Source organism: Anomaloglossus baeobatrachus, unplaced genomic scaffold (assembly GCF_048569485.1).
Source record: "Anomaloglossus baeobatrachus isolate aAnoBae1 unplaced genomic scaffold, aAnoBae1.hap1 Scaffold_225, whole genome shotgun sequence".
NCBI lineage: Eukaryota > Metazoa > Chordata > Amphibia > Anura > Aromobatidae > Anomaloglossus > Anomaloglossus baeobatrachus.
The window spans coordinates 254,244-273,359 of record NW_027441998.1 but is presented as its reverse complement, the minus strand read 5'-3'; the positions used below and the strand labels follow the sequence as shown (position 1 = coordinate 273,359).

The 19,116-nt window shown below is 47.0% G+C and overlaps 1 pseudogene; it reads left to right on the top strand.

The window, feature by feature from the left end:
- The first annotated feature begins 6,539 nt into the window (after window positions 1–6,539).
- Window positions 6,540–6,746, top strand: LOC142261469 (U2 spliceosomal RNA; annotated as a pseudogene).
- The last annotated feature ends 12,370 nt before the right edge of the window (window positions 6,747–19,116 follow it).

Here is a 19,116-nt window from a genome sequence, read left to right as displayed (position 1 = left end):
TTTTTTTTTTTTTTTTATATATAACTATATAAACACTTTGTATCGCAAATGATCCCAAACAGCTGGCCCTGCAACGCCGTAATACTCCATCTACAAATCTGTCTGTTCCTGCTCTTGAAACTATTATGGCATGGCACGGTGGCTCAATGGCTAGCTGCAGCCCTGGGGTCCTGGGCCCAAATCCCGCCAAGGACACCATCCGCAAGGAGCCTGTACGTTCTCCCCGTGACTGCGTGGGTCTACTCCGGGCACTCTAGCCTCCTCCCACACCCCCATAAACATACAGATAGGGAATCCAGACCGTAAGCCCCGATGGGGCAGCGTCCCCAATCCATGCAACGCACACAAAAACTAAAAGTGAATTTATACCTTTTAGAATATGTATGTGGAAGTAATTGTCCAGAAAATATTAGCGGGCATAATTATTCTGCGAATAGCTAACATTGCCGGTTTTCCCATCTCACTTGTTTATTTTCAGTTCTTACGGTAAGGAAAACCAATTAAAACATACGTAATTAACCAAAGAGGGAAAATCTAGTAAAAAAGGATGAAAATTACTTCACTACAAAAAAGAAGCAGTTTTAGAAAAACAATCAAACCATGCAAATGTACAGAGATATACTTCTCACATTTCGATAAAACTAACTGTGACCAATATAGATCCCTTCTTTCAATTACAGCATGACATTAGGGGTAAAACAGGGGGGTTAGATCCCGTGATCCCATAATATTGTCACTAATCAATAAATCACTTGAAGGGTCAGTTAACCGGTGGCAACAAGATTATTACAAGGAATGGAGGCCGCCTGTATTAAACTAAGGTTGAAAAATTAAGATATGTTTAATTTTTGAAAGACGTCTCAGAGGATATCTCATTTGTACCTCTTCCGACAGGCCTACAAGCTGCCGTAACCCTCAGTCCGATACAGCGCCGCACAATCAGCTCTGCCCTCATCTACTGTCTCCTCACCCATCCCCTGTAGACTGTGAGCCCTCGCGGGCAGGGTCCTCTCTCCCCCTGTACCAGTCTGTGCCTTGTACGGTTTATGATTATTATACTGGTACCTATTATGTAAAAACCCCTTTCGCATGCAAAGCGCCATGAATTATATGGCGCATAATAAATAATAATAATTTGTATAAATACCCGTGTGGTCAATATAAATAAACTGCCACCAAACTTAATCCTCCGAAATAGGGAAGGCTTCTTTACAGTTAGAGCAGGTAGATTGTGGAATGCTGTCTACAAGGGGTAGGAATGCTAGATACCATCACAGCTTTTAACAGAAACGGGGGAGGGCGATTCCCTCAGCACCAATAACATTGTTATAAATAACTTAGTGACAACATGTAGAGCTGGGCGGGACGCCTGTTACCTGTGACGTCACGTTATCCTCCCTAGGGGGACTTATCCCACCCCGCATTCCCCATCAGGGTACTCACCTGGTGATTCAGGAAATGACAAGACGACTGGATCTAGATCTACCCACGTAACGCCTGCTACGACGACGCTCACACCTATCCAAGGGTTAAGATGACAGACTCCGGACATGGTGGCTACCCATGCCAAAGCTTGCTACCGTGACCCCTGCACATGACCGTACAACGCGATAGTCGGCACCGCACCCACCGCCGCCATAACATGCTGAAATCCCCTGTGTGACAACGGGGCGGGGCTGTTAACAGTCACCATTGTCATAATGTCAAATGGAGTGTGTTTTGGCCTGGGAGGGGGCTTGGTGTAGGTGTGGTATCAGCAGGAGGGAAAACACGCCACCTGCTGACTGTTGCTTCTTGCCCCTGTTCACTACCAGCCCCCCTCAATTTGAACATTGAAGTCCTAACAGAATCCCTTAACCCGCCCGCTCACTGGGAGACCCACATGGTCCCTGGTTCATTCCCAGGCTAGCCCCCTTGGCATTCCCGGGGCATACAAACGGAGGGGAGGGGAAGTTCAGTGCGTGTGGGATGGGGTGATTTGACTCTTGCAGGTTAGTGCCTGCATACTAGATTCTCCCCTACCGTGCCTCCAACCTGCGCTGTGACAGGGACTGCACTGAGTCTGCAATTCAATTAGGCTGTGTGCCTAATTCATGCGTCCTGCGTCCCCTGCACAGTCTATGGAGACTGTGTAGAGGCCGTACGCACGTTGCATAGTAGAACGCAGCGATTCAGCTGTTGCCCGAATCGCTGTGTTCTAAGAAGTGACATGTCACTTCCGTGCGCTTTGCCGGCAGCTCCTGCTCTGTCTATGGCAGGAGCTGCAGGCTGAGCGCACGTTCTCTACCGGCACCATGCGCCTCAGAACGGAGCTTTTCAGCTGCGCTCTGAGGCACACCTTTTAGGTGCCGTGCAGAGCGCACACAGCCCTACCCAGCTCCTCCTCGGCACTGGCGACGGTGTCTGGTCGGCGGTTGCTGGGCGGCGGGTGGGCGGGGCCAATGACAAAGAGCGCGAAGCGCTCTTTTTCAAACTTAATGGCGGCTCAAGCTGACCGGCGGGCGGGTAGTTCCCTCAGAACGCCGCTCGCCGGCGCACGTAGCTTGAGCCTCAGCAGGGAGGGAGCCGCTCATAGCAAACAGCGCCGTGAGCAGAACGCTTTCCTCCATGCTGATTTTAGGGGAGGAGGGGGGGGGTGGGAGGAGGGGGGGGGGGGGTGGGGGGAGGGGGGGGGGTGAGGTTGTTAAATAATGGCGAGCACAAGCGGACCAGCGGGCGGGTAGTTCCCTTAGAACGCCGCGCTCACCGGTCACACATCGCTTGTGCCTCAGCATAGAGGGAGCCGCTCACAGCTAACAGTGCTGTGAGCTGAAACGCTTACCTCCCTGCTGATAGCTCTCTTACCGCCTCCAGGAGCGGGTCCCTGTGTCCGGCTGCCCAAACAGGTCCGGGTCCTGCAGCCGAGAGGCTGGAAGCTGGGCAGCACGGTGATATGTATCCAGGAGGCGGGGCTTAGGCCAGTCACACCACAGGAGGCGGGGGCGGCAGGTCAGTGTCTTTCTAGGGGGAGACCTCTATTTAAACATGCATAGGGGCCAGCAGTCAGGGGGCAGCATCTCAAGTTTCTGGCTGCAGTGCCCCTCATTGTGTTATAGCCCACGTGTCATGATAACACTTGTACCATCTTTTCATTTAGATTCCACCTACAATTATTTACCGATTCCAGTTCTGAAATAGGCTTTCATGATCTACTCACTAGAATTCTCAAGTGCATAAGGTACTGAGACATATACATGTTCACACCATTATAAAGAACAAAGTATAAACATTGAGGTTTTTCTCACACCCATGTTCCTGTGTTCTTTGATATGATATGTGTTCATTTCCTTCACTATATAGGATTGCAAGTTTGGCAATGACGCTATACAATTGAACACATATCATCCTGTTATCCATATAGGTGTGTATTTACCTGCTTGACTATTTTTGGTTGTTTGATCCAGAATGTTTCTCCAGATAGGTCATGTGGAAATTTTCTTTCCTCAGTACAAATGTTTTCACTATGGCTTTGGAAAAATTTTTTGTATGTGCATCATGGTCATTTGACCCATTGTACTCTCAAGTAGCAATATATTGTACTGTTATGTTGTACTATGTACTAATTACGTGTTTATATGGTTTTGTAACCCTTTATGATCTTAGATAACTTTATCCTTGATAAAGACCTAAAAACAAGGTCGAAACGTTGGATGAATTATCCTTTTGCACAAATAAAGAATTTTCAGCATTCCAAGAGTTCTTTTCTTACGTTATTGATCACTATAGTGTGCCAGAGCTATTTCTATTGAATTGACTCTTATTTTTTCTGAGCACCTGCTATATACACAGTGACCCAGACATATTCAAGTTTCATTCAGAAGGCAGAGGGAAGCCTTAGCAGCTGAGCCTATATCTTGGCTTGTGAGCATTAGAACAGGCCGGCGATTACAGGGTAACATGAAAAATGTCCAGCTTGCATTATGACTAGAACATGACAATATCCTTTTAAGTACTAACCTATGATGCGTTCCTAAGCAGTTGATGTTATATGTTCTACATTTCATTTTCTGCATACTTTACAAGTAGTAGAATTTGCTTTGATATAGGCAACTGGATTTTCACAATGAAAAGGCAAAGGATAACGCCCGAAAAAGACGCCATACATTATGTCAGTGCCATCACTGACAAACCTGGATTGACCATGAAATACATCAATCCCCTTAAAGGTGAGTTAAAACAAGTTTTAACTAAATTGCCTTAATATTGTCATGCATTAGAATGACTGTCTTAGGTAATGATAAATATTTTCTACAGGAAGAGGAGTGTTTGCTGAAACTGAAATCGAAAAAGGGAGTTTTGTTGCAGAATATCGAGGCGAGCTCACGTATGCACTTACGATGGTAGACAACTACTCGAGATTTATGGTTGTGGTACAAGTCAAAGATCTAATGGCCCATACTGCAGCGAAGGTCTTCCAAGCACACTTATGCAGACCTCATGGCTACTCAGAGAGAGTCCTCACAGATCAAGGCACAGCCTTTGAAGCGGAAATCTTCAAGGACTTCTGCAGCTTTTACCGATGCAGGAAGATGCGCACTACACCCTACCATGCTCAAACCAATGGTTATCAACCTGCTCAGGACTTTACCCCATATTCCAGATGTGGCCTTACAAGTGATTTATAGAGGGGTAACAATACGTTGGGATCACCGGATCTAATCTCCCTTTTTATACACCCTAAAATCTTGTTTGCTTTAGAATAAACAATAACATCATAAAGGTATAGCAGTACCGTTTCAAAGTTTCGGTGTCCCAAGCAGCATTCCATCAGCCTCTGGAAGGTTCCTGGCAAATTGCACAGCTCGAAGGGCATGCTTTTGAACTCGCAGAGACCCATCGGGGTGGCAAAGGCGGTCTTCTCCCGGTCTGCCTCAGCAACGGACACTTGCCAATAGCGACTAGTGAGATCAAGGGTAGAAAAATAATTTGCAGTTCTCAATGCAGCTAGCTATTCCTCAATACAGGGGAGTGGTGCTGTCCTTCTTCTTTAACAGGACCAACGGAGCTGCCCAGAGGCTACAACTGTCACGGATAACCCCAGCCTCCTTCATGTTGCTCAACATGTCCTTGGTACACTGGTAATGTGCAGGTAGTTTTGGCTTATATCTCTCTTTGATGGGTGGGTGTGCACTTGTGGGGATGTAGTGTTTGACCCCTTTTATTCTTCAAAAGTCTAGCGGATGTTTGCTGAAGACTTGCTCGTATTCTTGCACTAGCCTGTAGACCCCCTTCTTGTGATGTGAAGGTGTGGAGTCAGTGCCTACGTGTAATTCCTTACACCACTCCTCTGGCTGACTTGGTGAGCTGTCACTGAATGGGTGGGCTGAAGCAATGGTGGATGCTGCTGTTTGGATAGCATGTGTATCTACTGAGAACAGCTTATCAATGGTGGCAAATCGGAGCAGCTTAATCTCTTGCTCTCCGCAGTTCAACACTCTCATGGGCACTCTTCCCTTCCATATTAATGAATAAAACTATGATGTAAATAGCATATAGATACCCCACAAATGCAGATAAAAGTAGGTTATGGGAAAAGGGGGAAGAGAGAAACAGGAAAATAGTGGAATAAAGTATACCTTCCAGGTGGGAGAGGAAATGGCAGCACAGCCAGTGGAGGTGAAGCAAGGGGAGCCTGCAACTAAAGAGTTGAGAGCGTTATCACATGGTGACTGAGCCTGATTGTAACGGGAGCATAGAGGTGCCGATCCTGTCTTACCTGCGTTGGTGTAGAAGTGGGTGTCCTGTGGTGGAGTCAGCTATGTGCAGTGGTGGCCGTGGGTTCTTTTATGTGCGACCGTAGTAATAGCTGCGCCCACTTCCTGTATGGGAGTGGAATGCAGTGAGGGTAATGGAACGCACGCCTGCGCATTTGTGTTTAACGTCGCGCATGTGCAGAACGGAGAAAAGGCTGCGCTCACTTCCTAATGAAAGGGAGTGAGACGCATCTGGGAAGGGAAGGGAAAAGATTAGGGTTTGGGGATGATGAAAGGGCTTTCTACGGGCAAGGATGGCAAAGGGTGGCAGTGACGGAAAGTCAGGCAGCCTGTCCTGTCCTGTCCTGTCCGTCCGTCTTTTTGTATCATGAATTGGAAAGACTGCAAGGGGGAGGGGAGGTGCTTGTGTCCAAAAGGAGGAGTTATTCAGATTCATTGCAGTGGGCGGCGGCTGCAAAAAGCACCATTCTTCTTGTTTTTGCTCTGCAAAACAGCCTTTTCAAGGGTTGGCTTGGGTGACAAAATGTCTTCTGTAGGCGTGGGTGTGTCTCCCTCTCCCTAAGATGTGTCCGGTATAGGCCAGGGTGCCACTCAAGGCCGTAACCAATTCGGGTTATAGCTTCTCGGCCTTTTGGCTAAGATCAAGTGTAGTTTCGGAGGACGCTACCTTGGTCGGTACTGGAAGGTGCCTGGGATTGCACGTCTGCCGGCCTTGAGGAAGTGTGTGCGCCTTCTGGTGACACATAGCCCTCTTGTGCCTGGACGGTTCCCAGGCAACGGGAGGCGATCACCTTTGTTATTTTGAAGTCCTACTGATAAACAGAAAAAAAAAAAAATTAAATCTGTTCTTATCAGTTTAATATCTGATACGTCCCCTCTCTGGGGACCATATATTAAATGGATTTTTAGAACAAGGAGATGGAAAAAATCTTGCTCTGTCCACTGCACGCATTGACCTGGTATTGCAGTACCTCCAGGACCGGTGCACCCCTTCTTAACCCAGTTTCCAAAAGCAGAACTCAATTCACCTGATTCAAATGAGCCCCATTAGTTAATTGAAAGAAAGCAAAAACTTTATATGCACCTCAATTTGGCCAATTCACTTTTCACACTTTCACCCTTTTTTTTATCTTTCACACCTTTTACTTGCTTTATTGATGCAAAAAGCTGTGCCAAATAGCAAACTCATCTCCACTCAACTTGACCAACTCTGCTATGTCCCGTGCAGTATCTTATTCTCAGTCTTATCTAGATCATTTGCAATTGAATAGAATAGATCCCTTTTGGCTGCTTATGACTGTGTAAAATATGTAGTTTTACTGGGCTGGGATGAGAGAATCCATTGAAGCATGGTGTAGGGATTGTGGTTCCTGTGTGCTAAGAAGAGAGGCTGGCACCAGCCAGAAAGCCCCATTGCAGCCAATAATCACTTAATAACTTTTTCAACTTGTCATCATATGGGAGGCCTTCCATTCCTTGTAGTAGTCTAGTTGCCCACCTTTGAACTGACTCTAACTTCTGAATGTCCTTATTAAAATGTGGAGCCCAAAACTGGTTCCCATATTCCAGATGTAGCCTTACAAGTGATTTATAGAGGTGTAACAATACGTTGGGATCACGGGATCTAATCTCCCTTTTTATACACCCTAAAATCTTGTCCCAAGCAGCATTCCATCAGCCTCTGGAAGGTTCCTGGCGCATTGCACAGCTCGAAGGGCATGCTTTTGAACTCGCAGAGACCCATAGGGGTGGCGAAGGCGGTCTTCTCCCGGTCTGCCTCAGCAACGGACACTTGCCAATAGTGACTAGTGAGATCAAGGGTAGAAAAATAATTTGCAGTTCTCAATGCAGCTAGCGATTCCTCAATACGGGGAGTGGTGCCGTCCTTCTTTTTTAACAGGATCAACAGAGCTGCCCAAAGGCTACAACTGTCACGGATAACCCCAGCCGCCTTCATGTTGCTCAACATGTACTTGGTACACTGGCAATGTGAAGGTGGTATTGGCTTATAGCTCTCTTTGATGGGTGGGTGTGCACCTGTGGGGATGTGGTGTTGGACCCCTTTTATTCCCCCAAAATCTAGCGGGCTTCCCACCGGTAACCCGCTCCCCAGCTTGGATGGATGCTGAGGGAGCCCCTTTTGCCCGCAGGCTCTGGCCCTGGGAACTGTAGCCTTGGCGGTGACTGTGCTTCCCTCTACGGTGTGAGCTGTTGCCTTCAATCGGGTCTTGACTGCTGGGAAACCCTGGAGGTTTCTGTCGCTAACGGATTTGACCGGTTTTACGGCGACTCCTAGCCTGGTCGGGGTCCGTAGGCCCTGCCGGATGGTGCTGGCTTCTCTTCACTCCCCGATCTGGTACCGGCGGGCCACCGCCCATCCCCGGTCCGTACGGTTCACTCCAATCAGCCTCTCCTGCAGAAGGTCACCACCGTCTGCCAACCTTGCTGAGTGCCCGGGCCACACACCCGGACACGGTCAGTCTCCTCTCCTCTTCACTTCTCTAACTCCAAAACTGATCTCTAATCTGACTCCTTTTCCCGCCTCCAGGACTGTGAACTCCTCGGTGGGTGGGATCAACCGCCTGGCCCACCCCCTGGTGTGGACATCAGCCCCTGGAGGAAGGCAACTAGGATTTGTGTTTAGCTTCGGTGTGCCTAGCCGGAGTGTAGAGTGTGTTGGTGTAGTACCTGTGACGACCTGGCTTGTCCAGGGCGCCCATGTGGGGTGTTGGCAGTGTATTTGCGCCTGCGTTCAAAGGTTTGCTGAATGGATAACTGAACGCTGCGCTGGGACAAGGACGTGCTTGATGATGGTGTTATTTCTGAGTAGGCAACTGCAGGTGCAGGACCGGAGGAGGCTTGTTCGCAGGCAGCATGGACAGGGGATTGGCTCGCATGCACAACCAGCGAAGACGTAGCAGTGACATTAGCAAGCACTGCTCCTCGACTGTGTTGTACTTCCCACAAAGTCGGGTGCTTGGCTGACATGTGCCTGATCATGCTGGTGGTGGTCAGGCTGCTAGTTTTGGTACCCCTGCTGATGCTGGCACGGCAGGTGTTGCAAATGGCCTTTTTAGAATCATCTGGATCCAACTTAAAAAACTGCCAGACTCGGGAAGACCTAACATTTGTACAGGCACCTTGTGTCGTGTTGTTGTTCCGGGGAACGGTTGCCTGACTTCTGCCTGGAGCCACCACCCTGCTTCTTACTGCCTGTTGGGATGCTACGCCTCCCTCCCCCTGTGCACTGCTGTCCTCGCTCTGCATATCCTCCTGCCAGGTTGGGTCAGTTACTGGATCATCCACCACGTCGTCTTCCTCTTCCGCACCCTGCTCCTCCTCCTGACTTCCTGACAATTGTGTCTCATCATCGTCCACCCCTTGTTGAGACACGTTGCCAACTTCGTGAGAACGTGGCTGCTCAAATATTTGGCCATCTGTACATACGATCTCCTCATGACCCACTTCAACATGAGCTGGCGAGAGGCCAGAATGTGCGAATGGAAATGTGAACAGCTCTTCCGAGTGTCCAAGTGTGGGATCATTAATGTCCGAGGACGTGTACTCAGCCTTGTGGTAGGAAGGAGGATCAGGTTCTGAAATGTGCGGTGCAGTATCACGGCTACTGACACTTGACCGTGTGGAAGACAGAGTGTTTGTGGTGGTGCCAATCTGACTGGAAGCATTATCCGCTATCCAACTAACAACCTGTTGACACTGGTCTTGGTTCAAGAGCGGTGTACTGCTGCGGTCCCCAAGAATTTGGGACAGGACGTGCGAGCGACTAGATGTGGCCCTTTGTTGTGGCAAAATTAGAGCTTGCCCACGACCTCGGCCTCTGCCTGCACCACCATCACGTCCACTTCCTTGTTCCTTGCCAACGCCCTTGCGCATTTTGCAATGCTGTGCTGACGTGTATTCACTAGACTTGGGCGTTATATCAAAGTTTGTGCAAATTGTGCACCTGTACGCTGCCACCGACAGGCACACACGTGCGGTTTTTAAATGCAAGCACGGACGCACTAAGAACCTAACAGGTTTTAGGAGCAAAAATTAATGACGAGAACTCTGACACTATCAGCCACTGCTGACTGACGTGTATTATACACTACACTTGTGCGTTATATAATAGTTTGGTAAAAACGCACACAAGTGCACCTGTACGCTGCCACCGACAGGCACACACGTGCGGTTTTTAAATGCAAGCACGGACGCACTAAGAACCTAACACAGGTTTTAGGAGCAAAAATTAATGACGAGAACTCTGACACTATCAGCCACTGCTGACTGACGTGTATTATACACTACACTTGTGCGTTATATAATAGTTTGGTAAAAACGCACACAAGTGCACCTGTACGCTGCCACCGACAGGCACACACGTGCGGTTTTTAAATGCAAGCACGGACGCACTAAGAACCTAACACAGGTTTTAGGAGCAAAAATTAATGACGAGAACTCTGACACTATCAGCCACTGCTGACTGACGTGTATTATACACTACACTTGTGCGTTATATAATAGTTTGGTAAAAACGCACACAAGTGCACCTGTACGCTGCCACCGACAGGCACACACGTGCGGTTTTTAAATGCAAGCACGGACGCACTAAGAACCTAACACAGGTTTTAGGAGCAAAAATTAATGACGAGAACTCTGACACTATCAGCCACTGCTGACTGACGTGTATTATACACTACACTTGTGCGTTATATAATAGTTTGGTAAAAACGCACACAAGTGCACCTGTACGCTGCCACCGACAGGCACACACGTGCGGTTTTTAAATGCAAGCACGGACGCACTAAGAACCTAACAGGTTTTAGGAGCGACAATTGCTGAGAAGTCTGACACTATCAGGACTGTTTTAGACTGTGTACACCAGCCCCAGATATGATGAAGGCTGGTATACGGTCACCACTAGGAATGGCTATATACCCTGCCTGCCTGCCTGCCTGTATACTGCTACAATAGTCCTGACAAGGACTCTTTTGGTCACTAGCCTGTATTCCAACCTGGCTATACCCTGCCTGTATACAGCAACAATAGTCCTGAGAAGGACTCTGCTACTGTACTCCGACCTGGCTATACCCTGCCTGCCTGTATACAACTAGAATAGTCCTGAGAAGGACTTTTGGTCACACTGTTTGCAGCCCTGCTACGGAAATAGCTATAAAGGGCCGCAAACCTTTCCCTGAAGCAGCGACCCTCTCCCTGCACTGACTGTCTGGATAGCTGTGAGCAGAGCACAGCGCGCCCGCCGGTATAAAGGCTCGGTCACGCTGTGCAGGCCGGCCAATCACTGCAATTCCACAACTAACAGGGCTGTGGCATTGCAGTGGTCTGCCAGCCAATCCCTGCATGAGGGCTGGCTCTCAAAAGAGCGCCAACATGCAGGGATGAAGACCACGAGTACAGCACGAGTATCGCGAGATTACTCGGTCCCCGTCGAGTAGACCGAGTACAGTGATACTCGTGCGAGTACCGAGTAGTAACAAGCATGCTCGCTCATCACTATTTATTAGTAAAATGGCTTACACTCCCCTTTTTTCCACTTTTTTCTTCACTACTTTTATAAAGAAATTTTTCCTTTCTTTATTCTTAATGCAATTTTATATAGCAACACCACCATTTTTTGCCACGAACATAATTTTTCTTGTCCGTCATCCCGTTCACCCTTACAGGGTTGTGGACAGATGCACTTGTCACTACACTTCTAAGACTCAATACAGGGTCTGGAGCTCAATGCTCCCTTTTTGTTTTTTTTTTCTTCTTTTTTTTCTTTTTTTCATTTTGTCCTTCTTCTTCTTCTTTTTCTGATTTTTGTCTCAAAAAGCTGATGAAATTTGAAACACTATACCCCAGTGATTTTATAAATGTTTCTCAATATATCACTTGAGAACTTTTATGGCCGGTATTGTAACAGTTGACCATCCCGGCAGTATTTGAAATACAGCAGTCAGTCCTCTGACGTAGCTCCATATGTGTATATATAGAGGTTCTTCCTCCTTTGATTGCATACTGTTCTTTTTTTGCCCTGATGAAGGAGACAGTGATCTCTGAAACACATTGACCGGAAAAAAGAATAAAGAGATGAAATAATTAACATCAGTTTCCTTTGGTGACAGCGCGGCACGCACCCGATTTTCCTCCTATACGTTATTGCTCTTCTACTAGGGGCTGCGGCTGTCGCCATTTGTAACGTGCATTTAGGGGTTGTGACTGGCACAACCTTAATAGGTGAGTGCAACTACTATTAATTATTTGTTACCTTACCAGGTAAGACCCTAATTTGTGCGTCTGCTCCAGAGTTATTTCCCTGATTATTAATATCTGACAGGCAGTGATTGATCCTGCATTCTCACCTTCCTCTCTGTTGCACATTCTTATTGTTCCTATATGCTCTCTATTTCCATCAGACTTTTTTTGTCCTTCGGTGGGGCTCTAACATATGTGCACCATTTATTATTTATTTTTATGGATTCCTTTCTTTTTTCATGCTAGCGTTCATTATGCAGTAGTCATTCATGATATATCTTATATTTGTGAATCCATTAGGGCTCTATATGTCTGGTGCATCACATTGGGTCTTTTCAGTGCACAATAGGCACCTTTTTCTGTTATGCTCTGCTGCCACCTTATGGACATCCTATCAGTGATGCCAGAAAAAAATGGACATGTCTCCGTGCAGCAATCACGGACACGCGGGTACGCCGCATGGAGACACGTGCAGTGAAAAATCACTGATGTGTGAGCAGACCCATTCATTATAATGGATCTGCGTATCTCAGTGATTCTGTTATGTTTAAAAAAAAGCACAAACGTACCAGAATCACTGACGTGTGAAACAGGCCTTATAGTGTTTTGATTTATGTATGTATTATACAACTTCTGTGGATCTTGTATGAGTGACTTTTCTTCATTTTATTGGATTGTTTTAAAATATTGAAATAAAGTCACGCTTCCTATGCATCCTTTTGTATTCTGATTGGCTACTATAATACAGTTTTTAGGCACTGAGATCGATACCAGAGGCATGGTCTTCCGCTTACCAGAGGATAAGCTCAAAAGGCTAAGGGACATAATAGAAGGGTTTAGTGCTGTTAAGAAGGTGGCATTAAGATAAATGAAATATATCTTCTCGGTCTTCTCGTTTTCTTGCTGAGTTGTGCCAATGGACAGAGTTTTTTCTAGACATTTGCTATTGGAAACTCAGGGAACCAAAGCTCCTGGATAGAGTTGAGCGCGGTTCGTGGTTCGTGGTTCTCCAGTTCTAGGCTCGAGTGATTTTGGGGCATGTTCTAGATCGAACTAGAACTCGAGCTTTTTGCAAAAGCTCGATAGTTCTAGAAACGTTCGAGAACGGTTCTAGCAGCCAAAAAACAGCTAAATCATAGCTTGGTTTCTGCTGTAATAGTGTAAGTCACTCTGTGAATCAAACTATTATCACATTTCAGTGTATAGTGTGCGTGAACAGCGCCTTCAGATCACTGCTGTTTCTATAATGGCGATCGCCATTTTTTTTTTTTTTTTCTTGTCTTCCTTCCCTAAGTGCGCGCGTCTTGTGGGGCGGGCCAGCATGTCAGCCAATCACAGACACACACACAGCTAAGTTGACTTTGAGCCAGAGAAGCAACGGCATGTGTGATAGGATCTGCATGTCACATGTCCCTGCATTATAAAACCGGACATTTTCTTCACGGACGCCATTATCTGCCTTCTGCGTCTTTGGTGTCAGACATCACTGTCGCAGCTCCGTCCTCCTGAGTCCTATAGCCGATACAGCTGTATGCGCTGCATACACAGCGTTAGACAGCATAGGGAGAGCACTTTATAGCAGTCCTTTTAAGGACTCAAACCGGCAGGGTCAGAGAGCCATAGGTGACAGGTCCTGCAAACAGCAACAGCATCTGTGTAGCCAAGGTCAGGGATTTCCTCCCTGCATTTCACCATTAGGAGGGAATAGAAAGGCAGGCTTCCATTCCTCTACCCAGAGCACCACAATCCTGCCACTGTACCCTCCTGTCCTCTGCACACTCCAACTCATTATAACTAAGCCATTATACTAGCAAACACTCAGTGTACCTAGTGGCATCCTATCTGTGGCTATTGGACTTTGCTATAGTCCCACTAGTGCAAAGACATTTGCAGAGCACGTCTGCCTGCATTGCACACTCCAACTTTTTTAAACTAAGCAATTTTACTAGCAAACACTCAGTGTACCTAGTGGCATCCTATACGTGGCTATTGGACTTTGCTATAGTCCCACTAGTGCCAAGACATTTGCAGAGCGCATCTGCCTGCGTTGCACACTCCAACTAATTTTAACTTAGCCATTATACTAGCAAACACTCAGTGTACCTAGTGGCATCCTATACGTGGCTATTGGACTTTGCTATAGTCCCACTAGTGCCAAGACATTTGCAGAGCGCATCTGCCTGCGTTGCACACTCCAACTAATTATAAGTAAGCCATTATACTAGCAAACACTCAGTGTACCTAGTGGCATCCTATCTGTGGCTATTGGACTTTGCTATAGTCCCACTAGTGCAAAGACATTTGCAGAGCACGTCTGCCTGCATTGCACACTCCAACTTTTTTAAACTAAGCAATTTTACTAGCAAACACTCAGTGTACCTAGTGGCATCCTATACGTGGCTATTGGACTTTGCTATAGTCCCACTAGTGCCAAGACATTTGCAGAGCGCATCTGCCTGCGTTGCACACTCCAACTAATTATAAGTAAGCCATTATACTAGCAAACACTCAGTGTACCTAGTGGCATCCTATCTGTGGCTATTGGACTTTGCTATAGTCCCACTAGTGCCAAGACATTTGCAGAGCGCATCTGCCTGCGTTGCACACTCCAACTAATTATAAGTAAGCCATTATACTAGCAAACACTCAGTGTACCTAGTGGCATCCTATACGTGGCTATTGGACCTTGCTATAGTCCCACTAGTGCCAAGACATTTGCAGAGCGCATCTGCCTGCGTTGCACACTCCAACTAATTATAAGTAAGCCATTATACTAGCAAACACTCAGTGTACCTAGTGGCATCCTATACGTGGCTATTGGACCTTGCTATAGTCCCACTAGTGCCAAGACATTTGCAGAGCGCATCTGCCTGCGTTGCACACTCCAACTAATTATAAGTAAGCCATTATTATAATTATTATTATTATTTATTATTATAGCGCCATTTATTCCATGGCGCTTTACAAGTGAAAGGGTATACGTACAACAATCATTAACAGTACATAACAGACTGGTACAGGAGGAGAGAGGACCCTGCCCGCGAGGGCTTACAGTCTACAGGTAATGGGTGATGGTACAATAGGTGAGGACAGAGCTGGTTGCGCAGTGGTCTACTGGACTGAGGGCTGTTGTAGGTTATAGGCTTGTTGGAAGAGGTGGGTCTTGAGGTTCCTCTTGAAGCTTTCCACGGTAGGGGAGAGTCTGATGTGCTGAGGTAGAGCATTCCAAAGTATGGGGGATGCACGGGAGAAATCTTGTACGCGATTGTGGGAAGAGAAGATAAGGGAGGAGCAGAGAAGGAGATCTTGTGAGGATCTGAGGTTGCGTGCAGGTAGGTACCGGGAGACTAGGTCACAGATGTAGGGAGGAGACAGGTTGTGCATGGCTTTGTATGTCATGGTTAGTGTTTTGAACTGGAGTCGTTGGGTGATGGGAAGCCAGTGAAGGGATTGGCAGAGTGGCGAGGCTGGGGAGTAGCGAGGGGAGAGGTGGATTAAGCGGGCCGCAGAGTTTAGGATAGATTGGAGGGGTGCAAGAGTGTTGGAAGGGAGGCCAGAGAGCAGGAGGTTGCAGTAGTCGAGGCGGGAGATGATGAGGGCATGCACTAATGTTTTTGCTGATTCTTGGTTAAGGAAAGCACGGATCCGGGAGATGTTTTTGAGTTGTAATCGGCATGAGGTGAAGAGGGCTTGGATGTGTGGCTTGAAGGATAGAGCAGAGTCGAGGGTCACTCCAAGGCAACGAGCTTGTGAGACTGGGGAGAGTAAGCAACCATCGAGTTTGATGGAAAGGCTTGTTGGAGGAGATGAGTGAGGAGGAGGAAAGACAATGAATTCTGTTTTGTCCATGTTAAGTTTTAGGAATCGCACAGAGAAGAAGGATGAAATAGCAGACAGACATTGTGGGATTCTGGTTAGTAGAGAGGTAATGTCAGGTCCATTATACTAGCAAACACTCAGTGTACCTAGTGGCATCCTATCTGTGGCTATTGGACTTTGCTATAGTCCCACTAGTGCCAAGACATTTGCAGAGCGCATCTGCCTGCGTTGCACACTCCAACTAATTATAAGTAAGCCATTATACTAGCAAACACTCAGTGTACCTAGTGGCATCCTATACGTGGCTATTGGACCTTGCTATAGTCCCACTAGTGCCAAGACATTTGCAGAGCGCATCTGCCTGCGTTGCACACTCCAACTAATTATAAGTAAGCCATTATACTAGCAAACACTCAGTGTACCTAGTGGCATCCTATACGTGGCTATTGGACCTTGCTATAGTCCCACTAGTGCCAAGACATTTGCAGAGCGCATCTGCCTGCGTTGCACACTCCAACTAATTATAAGTAAGCCATTATTATTATTATTATTATTATTTATTATTATAGCGCCATTTATTCCATGGCGCTTTACAAGTGAAAGGGTATACGTACAACAATCATTAACAGTACATAACAGACTGGTACAGGAGGAGAGAGGACCCTGCCCGCGAGGGCTTACAGTCTACAGGGAATGGGTGATGGTACAATAGGTGAGGACAGAGCTGGTTGCGCAGTGGTCTACTGGACTGAGGGCTGTTGTAGGTTATAGGCTTGTTGGAAGAGGTGGGTCTTGAGGTTCCTCTTGAAGCTTTCCACGGTAGGGGAGAGTCTGATGTGCTGAGGTAGAGCATTCCAAAGTATGGGGGATGCACGGGAGAAATCTTGTACGCGATTGTGGGAAGAGGAGATAAGGGAGGAGCAGAGAAGGAGATCTTGTGAGGATCTGAGGTTGCGTGCAGGTAGGTACCGGGAGACTAGGTCACAGATGTAGGGAGGAGACAGGTTGTGCATGGCTTTGTATGTCATGGTTAGTGTTTTGAACTGGAGTCGTTGGGTGATGGGAAGCCAGTGAAGGGATTGGCAGAGTGGCGAGGCTGGGGAGTAGCGAGGGGAGAGGTGGATTAAGCGGGCCGCAGAGTTTAGGATAGATTGGAGGGGTGCAAGAGTGTTGGAAGGGAGGCCAGAGAGCAGGAGGTTGCAGTAGTCGAGGCGGGAGATGATGAGGGCATGCACTAATGTTTTTGCTGATTCTTGGTTAAGGAAAGCACGGATCCGGGAGATGTTTTTGAGTTGTAATCGGCATGAGGTGAAGAGGGCTTGGATGTGTGGCTTGAAGGATAGAGCAGAGTCGAGGGTCACTCCAAGGCAACGAGCTTGTGAGACTGGGGAGAGTAAGCAACCATCGAGTTTGATGGAAAGGCTTGTTGGAGGAGATGAGTGAGGAGGAGGAAAGACAATGAATTCTGTTTTGTCCATGTTAAGTTTTAGGAATCGCACAGAGAAGAAGGATGAAATAGCAGACAGACATTGTGGGATTCTGGTTAGTAGAGAGGTAATGTCAGGTCCATTATACTAGCAAACACTCAGTGTACCTAGTGGCATCCTATCTGTGGCTATTGGACTTTGCTATAGTCCCACTAGTGCCAAGACATTTGCAGAGCGCATCTGCCTGCGTTGCACACTCCAACTAATTATAAGTAAGCCATTATACTAGCAAACACTCAGTGTACCTAGTGGCATCCTATACGTGGCTATTGGACCTTGCTATAGTCCCACTAGTGCCAAGACATTTGCAGAGCGCATCTGCCTGCGTTGCACACTCCAACTAATTATAAGTAAGCCATTATACTAGCAAACACTCAGTGTACCTAGTGGCATCCTATACGTGGCTATTGGACTTTGCTATAGTCCCACTAGTGCAAAGACATTTGCAGAGCACGTCTGCCTGCATTGCACACTCCAACTTTTTTAAACTAAGCAATTTTACTAGCAAACACTCAGTGTACCTAGTGGCATCCTATACGTGGCTATTGGACTTTGCTATAGTCCCACTAGTGCCAAGACATTTGCAGAGCGCATCTGCCTGCGTTGCACACTCCAACTAATTTTAACTTAACCATTATACTAGAAAACACTCAGTGTACCTAGTGGCATCCTATACGTGGCTATTGGACTTTGCTATAGTCCCACTAGTGCCAAGACATTTGCAGAGCGCATCTGCCTGCGTTGCACACTCCAACTAATTATAAGTAAGCCATTATACTAGCAAACACTCAGTGTACCTAGTGGCATCCTATACGTGGCTATTGGACCTTGCTATAGTCCCACTAGTGCCAAGACATTTGCAGAGCGCATCTGCCTGCGTTGCACACTCCAACTAATTATAAGTAAGCCATTATACTAGCAAACACTCAGTGTACCTAGTGGCATCCTATACGTGGCTATTGGACTTTGCTATAGTCCCACTAGTGCCAAGACATTTGCAGAGCGCATCTGCCTGCGTTGCACACTTCAACTAATTATAAGTAAGCCATTATACTAGCAAACACTCAGTGTACCTAGTGGCATCCTATACGTGGCTATTGGACCTTGCTATAGTCCCACTAGTGCCAAGACATTTGCAGAGCGCATCTGCCTGCGTTGCACACTCCAACTAATTATAAGTAAGCCATTATACTAGCAAACACTCAGTGTACCTAGTGGCATCCTATCTGTGGCTATTGGACTTTGCTATAGTCCCACTAGTGCCAAGACATTTGCAGAGCGCATCTGCCTGCGTTGCACACTCCAACTAATTATAAGTAAGCCATTATACTAGCAAACACTCAGTGTACCTAGTGGCATCCTATACGTGGCTATTGGACTTTGCTATAGTCCCACTAGTGCCAAGACATTTGCAGAGCGCATCTGCCTGCGTTGCACACTCCAACTAATTATAAGTAAGCCATTATACTAGCAAACACTCAGTGTACCTAGTGGCATCCTATACGTGGCTATTGGACTTTGCTATAGTCCCACTAGTGCCAAGACATTTGCAGAGCGCATCTGCCTGCGTTGCACACTCCAACTAATTTTAACTTAGCCATTATACTAGCAAACACTCAGTGTACCTAGTGGCATCCTATACGTGGCTATTGGACTTTGCTATAGTCCCACTAGTGCCAAGACATTTGCAGAGCGCATCTGCCTGCGTTGCACACTCCAACTAATTATAAGTAAGCCATTATACTAGCAAACACTCAGTGTACCTAGTGGCATCCTATACGTGGCTATTGGACTTTGCT